The following is a 19,049-nucleotide window of genomic DNA, read 5'->3' as shown; positions in this document are numbered from 1 at the left end:
GAGGAGTCCCCAGAGCTCAGGTGTGAGGCAGGAATGTTCAGGGTGAGACGATCAGACCTGGCTCCTCAGCAGTGGATTAATCCATTTGATGGATCAGGCAGTTGGAAGGACTAGTACTGGGCGGTGACTGTGGGTGGGTGGGGTGTGGCTGGTGGAGTAGGTCACAGGGTTGAGCCTTTGGGTGGCATGTTTTGTCCCTGGAGAACTGAGTCGCTCTCTGGCTGTCATGGACTGAGAGCTGCCCTCTCCTGCCAGGCTCCTCCGCCATGATGTCCTGCCTCGTCCTGGGCCCAGAGCTATGGAGTCCCCGGACCACAGACGGAGCCTCGGAATCCAGGAGCCAAGGTAACCTGTTCTCCCTCCAGGTGGTTCTGGTCAGGTCACAGTGACAAAACCACCCAGGCTTTCTATCACAGTATGGGCATCCCACCCACCAGAACAAGGTACTGCGGTCGCCGCGGGTGACAGCCCAACGTGAGAACCGGCCTGCAGCAGCCCCCAGGCTCAGCCCCCGGGTCCCCTCAGGGAGCCTCCGGTGGCCGTGCTGTTTCCGACCAGGCAACATGCGCACGGTCTCTCTGAACAGAGTGAATCACAAAGCCATCGAGAACCGGATTTTAAGATTGCTTGTGCGCTCTGCGTGGCCTCTGGGTTCAGGCCCAAGACACAACGCACAGGGCCCTGGAAACAGGGTGAATGCAGGCGGGTGACCAAATCCCTGGGAGGGCTCAGAGAGCACCCAAGCGCCCACCTGTGCTTCCCCAGTGAGACCCCCTCAGGTGCTGTGTGGTTTCCGAGAGTTCCTGGGGCAGGTGGAGCTGAGGGGTTCGAGGTCCTTAAGACTTAAGCTGGTGGACAAGTCGAGCATTTGCCAGGAAGGCCGGTTGTTCTTATTTCCAGGGCCAGGTTTTTAACTATTTTTTTTTTTTAAATCAGGGATTGAACCCAGTGGTGCTTAACCACCGAGCTGCATCCCCAGCCCGCTTAGTGAGAGGGGGTCTCACTAAGTTGCTTAGGGTCTTGCTAAATTGCTGAGGCTGGCCTCCAACTTGCAATCCTCCTGCCTCAGCCTCCCAAATTGCTGGCCAGCCTGGCAACTTAGCGAGACCCTGTTTTAAAATAAAAAATGAAAAGGGCTGGAGATGCACCTGGTGAATTTTAGCCATTTTAATGCAGCTAGAATCTTGTGTGACCTCATCACCATCCAACTCAGGGCCTTTTTTTTTTTTTTTACAAATCTGCAACTGTGCTCCCACCAAGCCCACCCGCTTGCTCCCTCCGCCCCTGGCCACCCTGTTCCCTTTTCTTTCTGTCTCTGTGATTTTGACTTCTTGAAGAGCCGCATCTGAGTGGATCATCAGCCTTTGTGTTTTGTCTGACTTTATTCTTTGGACAAAGACTGACAGATGATGCTCTGCAGCTCCGCGGATTTTATTATATCCTAAAGTATTTTTCCCCACAGAAAGAAAAACATGTTTGAAAAGAAAACTCTTTGATTTGGGTTTTGAAAAGATCACTGCAGGAGTGGGGGAGGAAATGCCGCCGGCACAGGGAAGAGCTGGCCCTGGGCCTGTGGCCGCAGAGCCCACCTTGGGCCGGGAGGCAGGCGGGTCAGCAGGGGCGGCCGAGCTGCCGAGCAGGAGAGCTGGCATCCGACAGCGGGCGATGGAGCCGAGCTCAGCCTCCCCTTGCCCAGAGGGGGAGGCCCGAGTCTCCTGGCAGCCTCCAGAGCCGGCAGAGCAGAGGACGAGACGCAAGAGCAGCCCTGGGCAGCCCTGGGCAGAGGGGCACCTCCACGTGGGCTCTTCTGCCGGCTGTTGCAGATGGCAGGTGCTGTGACCTTGGAGACGCTCCAGGGTGGCTGGGACGAGCCAGGCTTGGTGACACATGGGAGCCAAGCACCTGAAAGCCCAGGGGACTATACAGTCACAGGGAGGTCATTGGCCAGCCGCTGTCCTCATCCACTCCGGACGGGCAGGCGCGGCCCTCAGCATTTTGTTCGTTCCTGGCACATCACACACCCCCGCTCCTCAAGGAGACGACTTCTTCTCCATCCCCCCGGGACTGGGGACTGAGCCCAGGGCTGCTCTGCCCGGGCCGCATCTCCAGCCCCTGTCATTTTTTAAGACAGGGTCTCGCTAAGTTGCCAGGCTGGCCTTGAACTTGAAACCTCCTGCCTCAGCCTCCTAAGCTGTTGCTAAGCCACCAGGCTGTGGTCTTTGCCATGGCGTCCCCGCTGTCTTCGGTGTGGGCACCGCCAGGCTCATGGAGGGGGACGTGGAGCTGCAGGGCCAGGCTGTGCCACACCCGGCTCTCCTGGCCCCGGAGGCCTCACAGGGCTCACTCAGGGCTCACTCACCCGCTGCCAGACAGGCGGGTGCCAGGCCCATGGCACCTGTCGCCCGAGACACCCAGAATGGGGACTTTGCAGTCCTGTCTTTGAGCTTCCCGGCAGAGGTAGCGGTGGGGACAGGTACCCTCTCCTGTAGCCCCTCCAGCACCAGGTGTTCCTGAAGCCCCTCCCCCTAAGGCCATCTGGACCACGAGGTCATGGGCGGGCCCTGTGGGTGCTGAGCGGGACTTCTGGGTGCTGGGTGGGCCCTGAAGAGCCCGGTGCCTATGCCCCACGTCCTGTTCGAGCTGTAGGACCTGCTGTTCCCGGGCGGGCAGGAGCCATGGTCGGGGCTGTGCTGAGATGGGCCTCCCAGCTCTGTGACGGTGACAGGGAGGGACATCCTTCTGTCCTGTGAACTCCATGCTCATGGGCATTGTTGCTGCCCTGCTGGGGCCTGCGCTTCCCCCTCCCCTGCCTTGGAGGATGCAGGGCAGCAGAGAGAGAAATCACAGCTGGACTCCAGGGCCCCAGGGAGAGGAGTGTCAATCACAGCTGGCAGGTACCTTGTGTTCCCCTCCCCCAGAGCTTGGCTTCAGCACCTCCCTACCCAGTCACCCCCAGTCTGTCCGTCATTGCAGGATGACACGTGGTTATAGCCCCTGCCCCATCTTACCAATAACAAAATTGGGCTCAGAGAGATTGATACACTCATCCAAGGTCACCCAGGGGGCTAGCGTCGTGGCTGGACCCAGAATACAACCAAAGTTAGAACTAAATGACAGTTTGGGACTGGCTTATGACACTGGTCCTGGTCATGCAGCAAGCTGGGCAGGAGGAGGTCACTGTCCCACTGAGAGAGGGGAGGGGCGGTGAGGAGAGGTGAACTGGGTCTCTCCCTCCACCTGGCTTTGCCAGCCTGACCATCCACATGGTGCTGGTCCTGCAGTCCCTGGGGGGCACCCAGCCAGGAGGTAGACACCCAGGGCTGGCCAGACCATGCACAATAATTGAAATCATTTCACAATTGTCTTTGTCACAACAGCATAAACAATACAGTAACAGTGGAATCCAGCGATAATATGAAGTGTATTGTGCCAGCCTGAGGACCAGGACTACGTCAAGGCCAGCTGTGGACGTCCAGCCACACGTTGGTGGCTGTAGGTCCATGTCTTCCTGTTGACCTCAGGAGGGCCCCTGCACGCGGCCACGCTTACCAACAGGACACCCTCGGGAGAGAGAAGTGCACTTACCAGGAAATTCAGCCCTGACCCAACGTGTCATTTAACGGATGGGTGGAATTCCCGTGCTCAGGTTGTCCCCAGTGCCATCCGCCCGGGAGGCTTTCTGTCCCCGTGGCCTAGCATTCACTCCGCGGTCCCAGCTGCAGTGGCCGTCTCTCCTCTGATGCACAGCGAGTTGTTCCGTGGTGTCCCTCCATCTAGCTTTGTCAGCTGTTTTCTTTTTCCCTTTATTCATGTTTTCCTTGCTGGGGACGGAACCCAGGGGCGCTCAACCCTGAGCCACAGCCGGCCCTTTTGATATTTTATTTAGAGAGAGAGTCTTGCTGAGTTGCTTAGGGCCTTGCGAAGTTGCTGAGGCTGGCTTTGAACTTGTGATCCTCCTACCTCAGCCTCCTGAGCTGCTGGGATTATAGGCGTGCACCGTGGTGCCCAGCTTGCCTGCTGTTTTGGAAAGCTGGATGTGTGTTTCCGGTGGAGTGAATCCTGAGGTCTGTGTCTTTTGCTTGAATCTTTGAAAAACAAACAAACAAAAACCAAAAAACAAACAAACAAACAAAACCCCCCCCAAAACCCAAACTAATCGCAAAGATTAAAACCTGAGAGATTGTCTGCTTGTCTTGACTTCTGTGTCCTCTCGTGGACAGAGAGCTCTGCCCTGGGCCCCTGGACGGGGATCCTTCAGGGAACGGTCCTGCAGCTGCGTGGTGGGTGTCTGAGATGGGGCAGGTGTGATGGGTGCCGTCCCCCCTCATCGGGGTGAGTCCTCCTGGACACGTAGGTGTTGACTGTGCAATTCTCTTTGGGTCTGACCCACCCAATTCAGAGGCCATTTTAGAGCCCCTGGGAGGTAGAGGAGTGGCCTCTGGGTGCACAGCTGGTCCATTCACCCTGGGGCTTGGCCTGTCTCCATTTTGTTAGTGGGATAACAAGGGGCTGGGCTCACGTCTTAACAAGTTGTTTTCAACACCTGGCCAGAAATCGGGCGTGGTCTATTTTGGGGCAGTGGCACCTGCTGGTGTGTAATTCAGAGAGCTGTCTCTGGGCCTGTGGGCCTCTGTCTGGAGAGCTCCCCAGGTGGCCCGTCCACCTGCAGCCTCAGGTCCCTGCTGTTCACCCCTGTGAACACTAGGTGGCAGTGGTGCCCTGCTAATAACCCAGAGGCGCCCGGACAGCTGGGCAGAGCAGCGGCCACTGTTCATTTCAGGTCACCCCAGGGCTCTGAGGGAGGGGACTTTCCTGTGGCCCTGAGCAGGACGAACTGTACTTTCTCACATTGTGCAGACAGCTGGGGCCAGCCTCCCACCTGGAGTGCCACAGTGTCCACTCCACCCCTCTGCAGGTCTGTGGGCTCTGGTGACAGGGAAGGAGCGTGCTCCAGGTGGACAGCTTCCCACCCTCTGCCACCCCATCCCAGTTCCCTGTGGCCCTGTCACCATGGGAAAGGACACAAGAGGGGATGAGCCAGGACTTGCTCAGAGGCACCCGGGGGAGTGGCCCCCACACCCATCACTACAGTTTGCATTTGGAACATCCCTGGAAGGCCCAAGTGCCACAGGCTTGGTCACTGGCCACGGCACTATTGGGAGGTCACTGGACCTCTGAGATGCAGGGTGCGGTGGAGGGAAGTTAGGGCCATGGGCATGCCCTGGGGAGGGACAGCAGGAAGCCAGCCCCTATTCTCTTCTCCTTCTCTTCCTGGCTGCTGCGAGGTCGGTGACTGCTCCCTCTTGTGGCCGCAGCCACAGGCCCAAGTGGCAGAGCCAACCCACCATGGACTGGAACCTCTGAAACTAGGAGCCCAGACAGACCTGTCCTTCCTGTAACTTGTTTGTCTCAGGTGTTTTATTACAGTCACGGCTTTCCCAGGTGGCACTGTCTGAGCGCAGCCCCAGGCTCTTGGGGAGCACTGTGGGGACCCATGTACCTCCCTGTAAAGTCGGGATGGTGATCACTGCCTTGCCCACCTCAGTGGGTCACAGGAGGGATTCACAGCTAGGGTGGGTGCCTACAGGAGGTCCCACTGTGGCTGTCACAGTCCTGGGGCACAGACCAGCCTGTCCACGGGAGAATCCCTGCCCATACAGGGAAGAATTTGGGTCCCCTTAGGTCATGCAAGAGGCAGAACAGGGCCCTTGGGTGTCCTCAGGAGTCTCTGGAGTCCGTGGACAGGGCAGTCTACACAGGACAGTGCAGGAGTGTTGATGTTGAGGACCTTGAAATGCGGATGTCACCTTGGGCTGTCCAGGGGCGCAATCCCGGGTCCTGATAAGGGAGTGAAGCAGGCAGGAGAATTGAGACAGAGTAGGGTGTGATGGCGGTTGGCGGTGTGGGGATGGACAGTGAGAGGCAGAGCTGATGGTGACCTGTGGCCGGCCCTGAAGGTGGAGGAGGACCAGGAGCCGGGGACCAGGGAATGCCAGCCGCCTCCAGAAGCTGGAAAAGGGACAGAAATGGATTCTCTCGCCAAGTCCCCAAAGGAACCCAGCCCTGCTGGCGCCTTGGTTCTAGAACTTCTGCTCTTCGTAACTGTTGGAGAATGGATTTGTGCTGTGTTAAGCCACCAAACTGGGGGTTATTTGTTACAGCAGAGACAGGAAGCAGATACCTTGCATTTCTCTTCCCGTGGCCCCTCATCTCACGCGCTCCCGCTCTGCAGGTCTCAGGTGGAAGGCGCCTCCCCCACCTCGCCGTGCTCTTACAACAGGGTGGCAGCACTGCTGTGCCCTGACGGGTTGAAGTTTGTCTCCCAGTTCCAACGTCAGCCCCAAGTGCACACGGCAGGGCTCTCCACAGATGGTCTCCAGCCTGCAGCTCAGTGCTAGCCTTGGAGAGGCTCAAAGAACGTGTGTAAAGCACACAAAGAATCCAGCTTCCAATGGGGCCCACCCTCATCGTGGGCCAGGTACTGCTGGGAGTGGGGACTGCGTGTGGGGTCCCACTGCCACTTTCGGGAGCCAGGATCTCCAGGGAGGCACTACCGGGAGGCAGAGAAAGCTTTAAGAGGCGAGGCCTGTTGGGAGGGCTTGTTTTTTTTTCTTCTTGGTATTGGGGGTTGAATCCAGGGGCACTTCTCCAATGCGTCACATTCCAGCTTTTTAAATTTATTTTTTAAATTTTGAGACAGGATCTCACTGAGTTGCTGAGCCTGGCCTCAAACTCACAATCCTCCTGCCTCAGCCTTCTGAGTGGCTGGGATTACAGGTACACCTGGCCAGTGGAAGGCCTTTAGGTCACTGGGGGAGTGTCCTTGAGGGGAACGGTGGGCCCTGTCCTCCCTGTGTCCTGGTCCACCATGAGCGCTGGCCCTTGCCATCTGCCCCCAACCCACTACTAAGCGAGAGTCTGTCTGACTGTGACGGAACCTCCAACACCAGGAGCCCAATAGCCGGTTTCCTTTGAGGAGCTGATTAGCTCAGGGAGGTTATGATAGAGACCAAAAGTCGACAAGCGTGGGGGTCCCGCCCAGCAGGACTCCCAAAGGTCCTCTGGGAAGACAGCTGACCTCAGAGAGGAGGGCTGAGCTCTAGCTGGGCCAGGGGTGGGGTCCAGGGGTGGGAGCGCTTCTGACAGCCACCAGGTGTCCCTCTTGGTTCGTGGAAACATGGTGGGGCTCCTGGGCCCAAGCTCCGGAGCCTGAGCCTGGCCGTCCCCAGGGGCCTGCCGGGTCCCACGGATGGGCTCTGCAGTGGGCACCTCGTGGGTGTGGTTCTGGCTTCTCATGATGGCCTGGCCAGGCCCTGCCCCCTGCTTGGCTGGGTAGCTCAGCCCGGAGTCCCCTAGCGGGGGAGCAGCGCCAGCCTTTCGCGCCAGCCTGGTCCTGCGTCAGCGGGGTCTGGGCGGCCGGCCTGACCCCTGGCTTCAGGATCGGGGTGGGCCAGGTGTGAGCAGGCCCGGCACATCGCCAAGGCTGGTCCCAGAAGCGGGCGGGACAGTTGTCATCTGAACGTCACAAAGCTGCAGGGGCTGCAGGGGCACCTCCGGCCCGTGGGGAACATGAACTGCGGAAAGCAAAGGTCTTTCTGGTACTCGGACGATCAAACATTATAAATGACTGACCCGCAGAGGGAAGCAGGGCTGTGGTTCCTCAGTGTCACTGAGACGGGGTGTCCCTCTGTGCCACCTGGAGCTCGGCCCCTCCCAGCCCTTCTCCCCACCCCACCATCCTCACCAGGATGGCCAGCGGGAGGGAACTGGAGACCCCGGCCTGCCACCTCTGCCTCTTCTCTCCCCCTGCCTCTCTCTGCCGCTGCCCAGCTCCGGTCCAGGACGGGGACGTGGTGCTGTCCCCTTCTGCTCTAGAAGGACTGGGCTCTGCACCTGCTGGACAGATGGCCCAGCGGGCGGTGCATGTTCAGCCAACATGGCACCGGCCAGGGGACCCAGCCGCACAGGCTCGGGCAGCTGCGGAGCTGCAGCCAGTGGGCGCCAGTCCTTCTCCAGATCTCGCCTGCTCCATTTGTTGCTCCGACGGTAGGAAGATGGGGAGCATTTTCAAGAACCTGCGTCTGTGCAGAACAGGAGCCATGTCTTCCTGGCCATTTCCTCCCGAGCGTCACAGCCGCCATTCACATGGCCTTTACCCAAGTCATCTGCAGACCGCTGGCCGCAGCAGGAGGGAGTGCCCAGGCCACATGCAAACACGCCCGTTCTGCCATAGGGACAGGGCACCTGGGGACTTGGGGACGTGTGGGGGAGGGGTCCTGGAATCAACACCCCCGGAACACGGAGGGGCCACCACCTTCACCCATGGGTCGGTGAAGGACCAACATATTTCAGGTGGTCCTGTGCTGGGGGACCTGATGGGGAAGGTGTTCCGGGGAGAGTGGGGAGGGGAGGCCAGGGCTCCTGAGACGGGGGCAGGAGGGGGTGAGGTTTCCCGTGGGACCTGGGGGAGGAGCCTGGTCATGTGGGGACCTGGAGAGAGCAGGAGGGACATACGTGCAAAGCCCCAAGGCGGGAGGAGCCCAGTGGAGGCGGGCAGGGCTAGGAGGTGGCACGGGCTGACTGTGCGTGCGCAGGGCACACAGGTGTGTGACATTGCTGAGGTTTACTCCCTACCCTTGTCCCCTCTGAGCCTCCGTCCTACCCCTGACCCCTGCTCTGAGCCTCTGTCCTACCCTGTCCCCCCTGAGCCTCCTGACTCAGCAGCACAGCCCACCCCTGGGGTAGAGGACCCTGCTTTTCTGCCAGCTCGGCCCACTCTTGTCTGTGCCCTGGGAGGGTCTGGTGTTTCTGGGACCCTGGCTGCCTGCACCGTGGGTTTCTGACCTGCCTGGGGCTGGGAGCTGCGGGGCTGGGCTGGGACTGGGCTTTCCCTCGCTGATTTCCCACAGCGAGCCTCTTTTGTCCTCCCCGTGACCTTGACCAGTTGATGCCTATACTTTCTGCGGTCTTTGTGGGCAGGTGGCTGACCCCTGGGGGAGGGTCCGGGGAGGTGGACATGTGTGCACGTGTATTGTACACGGACAACGTGGCCCTTGGGCCGTGGGCGCACGTGTGTGAGTCTACATATGACGTGGTGCACAGTGTGGCCCTGTGTCCTCGTAAGGCTGTGTGCACACGAGCGTGTGGCGTGGGGGTGGGGTGGGCCTCCTGCAGGGCGCAGGGAGCTCAGGGCACCTGCAAACTTGCCCAAGTGCCCAGGACCGTCTCCAGGTGGATTCTGTCCCTTGCATTTCCTCCGGGGCTTGGGTTGGCTGATGGCCGCCTCCGGGTCTTACTCTGTAGAAAAGATGAAGCATGGACTCTGAGATCAGGCACTTGGAGGGCACTGTTTTGGGAGGCGGAGGAGAACTGTGTGCCTGGGGCGAGGGAAGGGTGGTCGCCCGCTCCCGGCCTGGCCTGTTGGGACGTGCTGCCGTCCTGGGGCCTGCTCTTCCCAGGAACCCCGCTGCTGCCTGGTGTCTGCCCTCCAGCTCTGGGGCCCTGGGTGGCCCAGGGTGTGCACAGCGGGGGCCCTGGGTGCAGAGGCTCCTGAGACAAGGCTCCAGGAAGCAGCCAGAGCCGTTTCACACTAGGGACGGCCATCACCTGTGGGTGGCAGGGCTTGGCGTGTGGCTCAGAGCTTGCAAACATCACAGGTGGAGGCCACCCGTCCCCATGGAAATCAGGACACGGCTAAGTCAGTTTTCCGCAGACCCCATTCACAGTCTGCCTGAGGTGGGGAGTGCCGATCTCTCACTTGGGGTGACTGAATGTGACCTTTGCCACTGTAGCCTTCATTGGTGACACTTCCTCTCCCAACCACCTGCTCTGCAGTTACCTCAATCAGCGGTGGAGGTGAGGGCCTGGAGCTCCAGGGCTGCTGTTCCTGTTGTGTGTCCCCCCCGGGGGGCGGAGAGGACCCCAGCGTCTGTACCCCTGGAGGGGCTGCCTGCCCGGAAGCCCGGTCCCCGTCCTGGGCTCGGATTGTAGTGAACCCCACGGCCTCCCCATGCTGCCGGCTCCTGATCTATAAGGCTGCTGTCACCATGGGGTTGAACCACAAGTCGGTCACGAGGGCCTCATGACAGGTAAGTGACTTAGTGCAGGAGAGGACATGGCCATTGTCATCCACAGACAGAAGGCTTTGGGGTGCTGAGAGAGAGAGAGAGAGAGAGAGAGAGAGACACACACACAGAGACAGAGTCAGAGAGAGAGAGACAGAGTCAGAGAGAGAGAGAGAGACAGAGAGACAAAGGGAGGGGGTCAGGATATATCCCTAGAGGGAAAATAAAAGTGGAAGAGAAAGGGAGAGGGGAGGGGAGGGACAGGGATCGTGGTCTCCGGGAAAGGCCCGGGGCCTGATGGCGTGACGGCCGCCTCACAGTGGCTTGACTGTCATCTCCCGGCTTTAGGACGTGCCCAAGTCAGCCACTCAGTGGAGACTGAACTTTGGATTCAGCCTTTTCCTGGGCTGGGACACAGGCACACCCTCTCCGTGAGGCTGAGCCGTGGCAGGGACAACTCAGGGAGGAGACGCAACTGGGACTCCCCGAGTTGCCAGGTGTGGCGGCTGGCAGGTGAGGCGCGTCCCGTGAGATCAATGTAGGACATGTGTCAGGAGGTGACCCCCTCCTATGTCAAGGGCAGGACACTGCAGAGTTGACTGCAAGTGTCCTAGTGGCCGTGCCCGCGGGTGGGAGGATTTAGGTCCCCTGCGAGGACACTCAGCAGAGGCCAGGCTCAGCCCCTGGCTCTTGGTTTGGAGACGGTTCTGCTGTCTCCTGTGCTGGCCACCTCACGTGACCTCCCGGCTGACCAGCTTCTTTCCTTCAGTGGCAGAGGCCATGCTGGGGTGTCTCAGGGCTACAGGCGGTGGCCAGCATGGACCCAGCCATGAGGACAGAGGCAGCTGGCTGGACTGTCCCCAAAGAGCTCTAGTCTGGGCTCACCAAGCCCAGCTGTGGCCAGGAGGAGCAGAGAAAGCCACCTGCTCGCTGGCTGTCACATGTCAGCTACAGAGATGTGGGGTTTTAAGTGGCCCCTGATGGAGGTTTCTGGTTATTCTGTCATATGCCCCGGGGTGAGAATGAACTGTGGTCCCCACAAGGGACTTTCTGACAGGAGATAGTGTCTGTCACTGTTACCGTGAGTGCCAGTCCACGCAGGGGCCCACTGTCCTGTGTCCAGGGGGAAGTTGGTGTTGGGGTGAGGATGAGGGTGCGGTCAGTAGGGCAGGGCCTCCCCTGGCCCATGTCCTGCTCCTGAGCCAGGAGAGGCGAGAGGTTGAGCCATCCTCCGTGGGGAGTCCCCCGGTCACGGCCTGCTGGCCCCTCTGCAGCAGGGCCACTCCTGGGCTTGCGGCAGGACAACTCCAAGCCAGGTCCTTCAGCAGGACGGCTGGGTCTGCTCAGGGGGACGAGGCATGGGGTTCTGTGAGGAGCAGTGGAGGAGCCTGTTCCCTCGCCGGCTGACCTCGTGGGGACGGACAAGGGGAGCCCATCTCTCAGTGCGCCGGGCAGGGGCGCTCCTCCCCACTCCTGGCCTATGCCTGCTCCTGTCCCCTGGTGCTGGCTGTCACCGGGCTCTTCTGCCCAAGTCCCAGTGCTTCTCCTGGGTGCCCTGAGGGCCCGTTCCTCGCCTGGCCCAGGCGCTGCTCTCCCCACTCTTCCCCAGTCCCCGTCTGTCCCCAGCCAGGGCCCCAACTCTGGGGTTTCCCAAGTGAAGGGATCCCCCGCCTGGCCTGGGGCTCTGTCACAGGTCCGTGCAGACTCAGGCCAGGAAAGGGGCCATTGTGCCTCCTCTCTGGGGCCCTCAACGCTCTGAGGTGACGAGGACATGGAGGACACCTCCTGAGACGGCTGCTTTGAGGACTTGGCCTCTCAGAGCCAGAGGGAGGCCCTCAGATCAGCCCTGGCCGGCCCTCTGCGTCCCCAGGTGGAGAAGGGAGGCCTTGCAGGGCTGCACCTGCTCACTGAGCGCTTGCCTCACGTCTGGGGCCCCGTGGCTCCTGCTGCCTGGAAGCCGCTCTTTCCACTTAGCCTCTGTCCTGGGGGAGCTGCAGGAGCGTCCCCCCCGAGGCCGCCAGGGCAGACTGTGCCCTTGACAGGCCGTGGCCCCTGCCTGGGTGTGCATCTTGTTTCCCCCAAATGATCCAGGCCTGGGGGTCCCCACGCCTCAGGGCAGAGCCGCCAGGCCCTCAGTGTTAAGAGGCCTCGTGGTCACGCGGGGACGCTTCCTGCCGGCCCTCTGCCCTGGGGATGCGCTCAGTGAATGGAGCCGGGCAGAGGCCCGCTGCGGGCACCTTCCCATGAACACGGGTCCTCCCTTCCTCGGAGGCCCACAGCTCCAGGCGGTGGAGACGGCAGAGACCCTGATCGACAGCTGTCTTCCACCCTGGTCCTTGCCCTGTGGCACAAGCACTGCTGGCTGACTTCCCAGGTCACAGCTCTGCCCGCTGCAGCTGCACAGAGTGGTGGGCTTTCCTGCCGTTGGCAGGAATTCAACCTTCTGGTCTGGCCTAAGAGACTGCAGCAGCTCAGCCTTGCTCTGCAGCCTTGGGACAGTCACCTACCCTCTCTGGGCCTCAGTTGTCACACCTGTATCAGGAGCGGGCAGACTGGATGGCCCTCTGGCCCCGTGTGGCTCACCCAGGTCCCAATGAGGCATGGCTGGTACTGGCACAGTGCCTGGGGTCAGGTGCCAGCGTCGGACGGGTAGGCGTAGGAGAGGGGCCAGGCCTTGTCCCTTGCACCCCACAGCTGGCTCCCGTGGCTCGGCTGAGCCTGCACAGAAGCTGACCTGTCCTGCTTTCTGGAAGCTCCTCACCTTGCTGTCCTGGTCACCTGCTGTCCCTTGTGTGTCTGAGTCCCTTCTTCTTCTTCTTATTTAAAAAAAAAAAAAAAAAAAAAAAAAAAAAAAAAAAATATATATATATATATATATATATATATATATATATATATATATATATTTAGTCGTAGATGGACACGAGACCTTTATTTCGTTTATTTGTCTCTACACGGTGCTGGGGATGGAACCCAGGGCCTCACATGGGCCAGGCAAGTGCCCATCTCTGACCCCCGCCCAGCCCTGAGGCCCCTCTTCTAACAGGTGGACTAGGCGCCTCACCCAGGACTGCCCTTTGGTTCACACCTCCAAACGCCATGCCGAGGCCCCGGGTCAGTGCTTCAGTTCTGTGGTGACCGCAGGGCGGGGCGGCAGGGAGTGAGTGAAGAATGCAGAGGACCCTCTGACTCAGATGGGCACCATTGACTGATGATATGATTCTGTGCCTGGGAGACCCTGAAAGTTCCACCAGGAAACTTCTAGAACTAGTAAATGAACTCAGCAAAGTAGCAGGATATAAAATCAACACCCATAAACCAAAGGCATTTCTGTACATCAGTGACAAATCCTCAGAAAGGGAAATGAGGAAAACCACCCCATTTACAATAGCCTCAAAAAAACACAAACAAACAAACAAACAAACAAACAAAAACTTGGGAATGAGAAGTAATATTATCAAAATGACCATACTTCCAAAACCAGTATACAGATTTAATGCAATTCCAATCAAAATCCCAATGACATTCCTCATGGAAATAGAAAAAGCAATCATGAAATTCATCTGGAAAAATAAGAGACCTGGAATAGCTAAAGCAATCCTTAGCAGGAAGAGTGAAGCAGGTGGTATCACTATACCAGACCTTAAACTATACTACAGAGCAATCGTAACAGAAACAGCTTGGTATTGGCACCAAAACAGACTGATAGACCAATGGTGCAGAATAGAGGACACAGAGATATACCCACAAAACTACGATTATCTTATATTAGACAAAGGTGCCAAAAACATACATTGGAGAAAAGATAGCATCTTCAACAAATGGTGCTGGGAAAACTGGAAATTCACATGCAACAAAATGAAATTAAACCCCTATTTGTCACCATGCACAAAACTCAACTCAAAGTGGATCAAGGACCTAGGAATTAAACCAGAGACTCTGTGTCTAATAGAAGAAAAAGTAAGCCCTAATCTTCATCATGTGGTATTAGGCCCCAACTTCCTTAATAAGATTCCTTTGGTGCAAGAACTAAAATCAAGAATTAATTAATGGGACAGAATCAAACTAAAAAGCTTCTTCTCAGCAAAAAACAAAACAAAACAAAACAAAAAAAAAACAACAAAAAAACCCCCAAAACAAAAAAACAATCTGTGAGGTGAACAGACAGCCTACATTCTGGGAGCAAATCTTTACCCCTCACACATCAAATAGAGCACTAATCTCTAGGGTAAATAAATAACTCAAAAAGCTAAACACCAAAAAAACCCAAATAACTCAATTAATAAATGGGCCAAGGACCTGAAGAGATACTTCTCAGAAGATGATGTACAATTAATACACAAATATATAAATGAACATCATCTCTCACAATTAGAGAAATGCAAATCAAAACCACTCTAAGATTTCATCTCACTCCAGTCAGAATGGCAGCTATTATGAAGACAAACAACAATAAGTGTTGGTGAGGATGTGGGGAAAAGGGTACACCCATACATTGCTGGTGGGACTGAAAATTGGTGCAGCCAATATGGAAAGCAGTATGGAGATTCCTTGGAAACCTGGGAATGGAACCACCATTTGACCCAGCTATCCCTCTCCTTGGACTGTATCCAAAGGACTTAAAAACAGCATACTACAGGGACACAGCCACATCAATGTTTATAGCAGCACAATTCACAATAGCTAAACTGTGGAGCCAACCTAGATGCCCTTCAGTGGATGAATGGATAAAAAAATGTGGCATATATACACAATGGAATATTACTCAGCAATAAAAGAGAATAAAATCCTGACATTTGCAGGTAAATGGATGGAGTTGGAGAAGATAATGCTAAGTGAAGTTGGCCAATCCCCAAAAACCAAATGTGGAATGTTTCCTTTGATATAAGGAGGCTAACTCATAGTGAGGTAGGGAGCAGGAGCAAGGGAGGAATAGAGGAACTCTAGATAGGGCAGAGGGGTGGGAGGGGAAGGGAGGGGGCATGGGGTAATTAATGATGGTGGAATGTGATGATCATTACTATCTAAAGTACAGGTATGAAGACACGAATTGGTGTGAATACACCGTGTGTACAACCAGGGATGTGAAAAATTGTGCTCTGTATGTGTAATAAGGACTGTAATGCATTCTGCTGTCATATTTATATACTAAATAAAAAATAAAGACTCAGAGGCGCTTCAGAGGCGGAGCGGGGTCTTGGAGCGTGGAGGATACAAGTCAGGGGGCCCAGGCGTCTCTGTGTGGACAGGAGGCGCTGGGCCGAGGCAGCCCGAGGTGGCTCTCCGGGGTCCTGCTCCCGGGGGCTCTTCGCTGTGGCTCCTTCTGTTGGACGTGACACCCCACCGAGAACAGGAGACGGAGCAGCTGATGCTGTCGGCAGAAAGGCTGCGCCCTGCTGCGCGCCCTGGTACCTGTCAATGCGGATGACACGTGAGTCCTGGCGGTGACATTGATCCCTCTTGAGAAAGGGGACAGGGGAGGGGATCACAGCCACGGCTTCCCTTTTGCTAGGAGTGACAGGGTACAGGATGGATTGGGCTTAATCCTCACCAGCAGGCAGGAAGGGCACGTTCCTTAAGAAGCTTATCCGGGGGCCCCCAAGCGGGCGGCAGTAGGCCTGCCTCTGCAGCTGTGTCTTTTTCTTTCTATTCCTTTCCTTAAAAAACAAAACAAAACAAAAAACCAAAAAACGGGTGGGAAAGGGTTCTTTTACTTCATGGAACGATGTTTCCACTGAGATGAGAAACTGAAAGAGGAGGCTGAGCCTGGAGGCCCGTGAGGAGAGGCGCCTGGAGTCTGTGCAGTAACTCCAGCCTCAACAGTCCCCCTCTGGGGCCGGAAAATGGCTCTCAGTGATCCTTGCTCCAAACTCTTGTGTAATGTGGGAAGCCACAGCCGCGTCTCGGGAGGAGGCCTTTCTGATAAAGCCGGTGGCGGAGGACGAGGCTGCTGAGGGAGAAACCTCCTGGTCACTCCCCAGGTGTCACCTGGGATGCTGCAGATGCGCACAGCCGGTCACGGACACGGACCCTGCGTGGGCTCATGGGGGACTGGCGGTTTCTTTTGGACACCGCAGGTTGTGGAAGAACTATGGATGGTCGTGGAGGTGACGAGGGGCTTGGGGCGCTTGAACCCCCTGTGTGCCAGGGGATTGAATCAACGGACTTAGCAGGAGATGGCGGAAAGAAGGCCGAATCAGCTGAGGGGCAGCACAGACCCGAGAAAGGTCAAATCCAGGCCCTGGAGGTGCTGACAGGAGGAAGCCATAGGCAGGTCTGCCATGTATGGTTGTGTGGTTTGTGCACTGAACCAAGGCAACAGGTGCAAAGAGTGGATGAGGCTTGCTGGCCAGGCTGTGTGCTGTGACATGGGCTTGCTTTTACCCAGAGAAAAGGAGACATTTTTCTTTGTATGGAGGTGATTTTTGTCCCCAGACTATGTATACGTAGAGCTGAGTCGGCCAAGGGACTTTGTGCAGAGTCTGGGGCAGGCCAGACAAAGAAAGCACTTTAGCCCTGGGCGTGGAGGGAGAGATGGCCACATCCCAGTGTCCACACAGTGCCTCGCTCCTCTGAGGTGGCAACAGCCCTCCTCCTTGAGTGGACACCAAGGCTGCCCTGAAGGGAGCCATTAGATTGGGTTCCAGGGCTCCTGTCTTCTGGGGTACCCCCCCAGGGTACTGCCTCAGGCGATGCCGTGGGTCAGGTTGGGGAGCCCTGGCTGGAGGTGTGCGCAGGCCCCTGCAGGTGGCAGGAGGTGGCTGAGAGCAGAGCCTCGGCAGCCTGTAAAGGTGTCCCAGGAGAGGTGACTGTACTAGGTCACAGGAGGCAAAGGACCTCAGGGGGACTCCTTTCCTGCCCTCTGCCCCACAACCCCCACTCACCGTTCCCAGACATGGTTCAACATGGGGTCCTGTGGACCTGCTGTCCCGCAGAGCCTGCTAGAGATGGGACGCCTGGGTCCCTCGGGGCCTAGGATCCTGGGGCCCAGCCACCTGCATTTCCAGAGTCTTTCCTGTGTCCTGATGGCCCTTGGGTGGAGCGCACTAGAGGCCATCAGGGGGTCAGGACTCCCCACATGACCCATTATGTTTTATCCTGAACCACCCTGCAGTGCTGGCCACAGGGACGGGCGGAGGAAGGGGCTGGCTCGCCCGGGACTGCGTGACCAGCTGGGGACCTGGATCCCAGGCCTCTCAGAGCCACTCTGCTGGGCACCACTGCAGCTACTGTCCCTCCTCCCCTTTCCCCGTCCTGTGCTCTGAGCAACTGATGGGAAGTCGGCCTCCTCCCTCCTTGGAGGGTCCTAAAGACCTGGCAGGAAGCAAAGTGGACCCCCAGGAGTGCTCTGCTCACAGGAAGCGTCTTTCTTGTGGATTCTGCTATTAACACTTCACGGGGGTTGGCTCTGGAGGATCTGTCAGGAGCGGGTCTTCCTTGGAATCCATCTTCCAAGGGGAGGGCTGTCGCTGGCTGGGCGCGGACCTGTCTGGGGCCACACCCTCGCCCCACGGAGCTATGATCTGCAGATTGCTAAGGACATGCAGAAAGAGGAGGCAGGTGTCAGGGGGACTTGTCCACTGGGGATAGGTAAAGGGGCCCCAGGTTCTCCCTCAGTGACAGCCCTGGTCCTGGTCACATCTCTTCCCGTCTTTCTGTTTCTTGGGGAGGCCGAGGTGGGGGAGGAGGTGCAGGGGAGGCCCTGGGGAGAAGACTCTGAACATCTTCGACTGGGGCTTTCTCCTCTGCGGCCTGGATGTGCCCACCTCATGCTCTTTGCTCCCGCCGCGGCCCCTGGGCTGGGCTGCCAACTCTCCACCCGCAGAGGTCTCACCTTCCAACTCAGTCTGACACCAGCTGCCTGGAACTAGGGCTAGTGGACCCCAGTAGTAAAGAGCTCACGAGGTGCCCCTGCCCCTGCGTCAGACACCCGCCCAGCCCTGGGGATGGCCCCCCGCTGCTCAGACTCCTGCCTGGCCAGCTACCTGGCCAGCTACCGGCTCAGGTGCTCCCGTCCTTCCCCGAGGCTGGGACGTTGGCCAACACAGATTGCAGAACTCAGGACGACCGACAACCACAGTCTGATCATGGAGCACACGGCTCCCCAAAGGCCAGCAAGGCGTGGGGAGGGCAGAGCTTCGTGTCCCCTCCTGGCTCAGAAGGGCTTCTTATAGACATCAAAGGACGTCCCTCTCTCTCCAGAGTCCTTGGGGTTTTTGAAGCTCTGTGACAGGACCCAGGACAAGCACCAAGCCCATGTTCTGTTGGGCCATGTTCTTCCTTGCAAGGTGGTGACTTGGAGCACGCTTGGCTGTCCCCAGAGGATGCTCATCTTCATTGTCACCAACTCATGGAGACCCTCAGGTGTGGCTTTCCAGACAGCGGGGGCATGAAATCCCTGATGTGGCCTTACCAGGTGGGCATTACATGCATTTTGTAGGGAGGGGCCCTGAGGCACAGTGACTTTCTCAAGGTCACATAACCGATGACAGATGGAGCTAAGTGGGGTTATTTGAGTTCAGAGCCCAAATTCTTCACCCCTGTACATCCTGCTTCCTGCTTCCTCTTTCAAGGTGACTGGAGCCCTTCAGATGGACTCTGGATTCTTCACATGGGTTTTCCTGATTCACCTCCAGAGCTGCCAAGCAGGGATGAAGCAGGACTGGAGATACGAGCAAGGACACCTCTCCAAGTTGGGTACAGAGAGCTCCTGGCTCCTCAGGGTGTTGGTGGGTGAGGAAGCCAATCCCGTGTTAAGGAAGGGGAAACAGAGGCACAGAGGGTGTCGGTATTTGTCGGAGCTTTTAGCCCCCGTTTCCTCCTGACCTGCGCGAGAGGCGGGGAAAGCACGCCCGGACCAGGACCAGCCAAGAAAGGTCGACTGGCAGCCCGCACCCAGCCCTCCCTCGCCAGAGGACAATCAGACGTGCTAGGGAAACGACTCAGGGCAAGATCTCACTTACTGAGGAAGCACACACAACTTAT

This window comes from Marmota flaviventris, chromosome 19 (assembly GCF_047511675.1).
Source record: "Marmota flaviventris isolate mMarFla1 chromosome 19, mMarFla1.hap1, whole genome shotgun sequence".
Classification (NCBI taxonomy): Eukaryota; Metazoa; Chordata; class Mammalia; order Rodentia; family Sciuridae; genus Marmota; species Marmota flaviventris.
The sequence above is the reverse complement of the archived record's forward strand: the minus strand, read 5'-3'. Positions refer to the sequence as shown.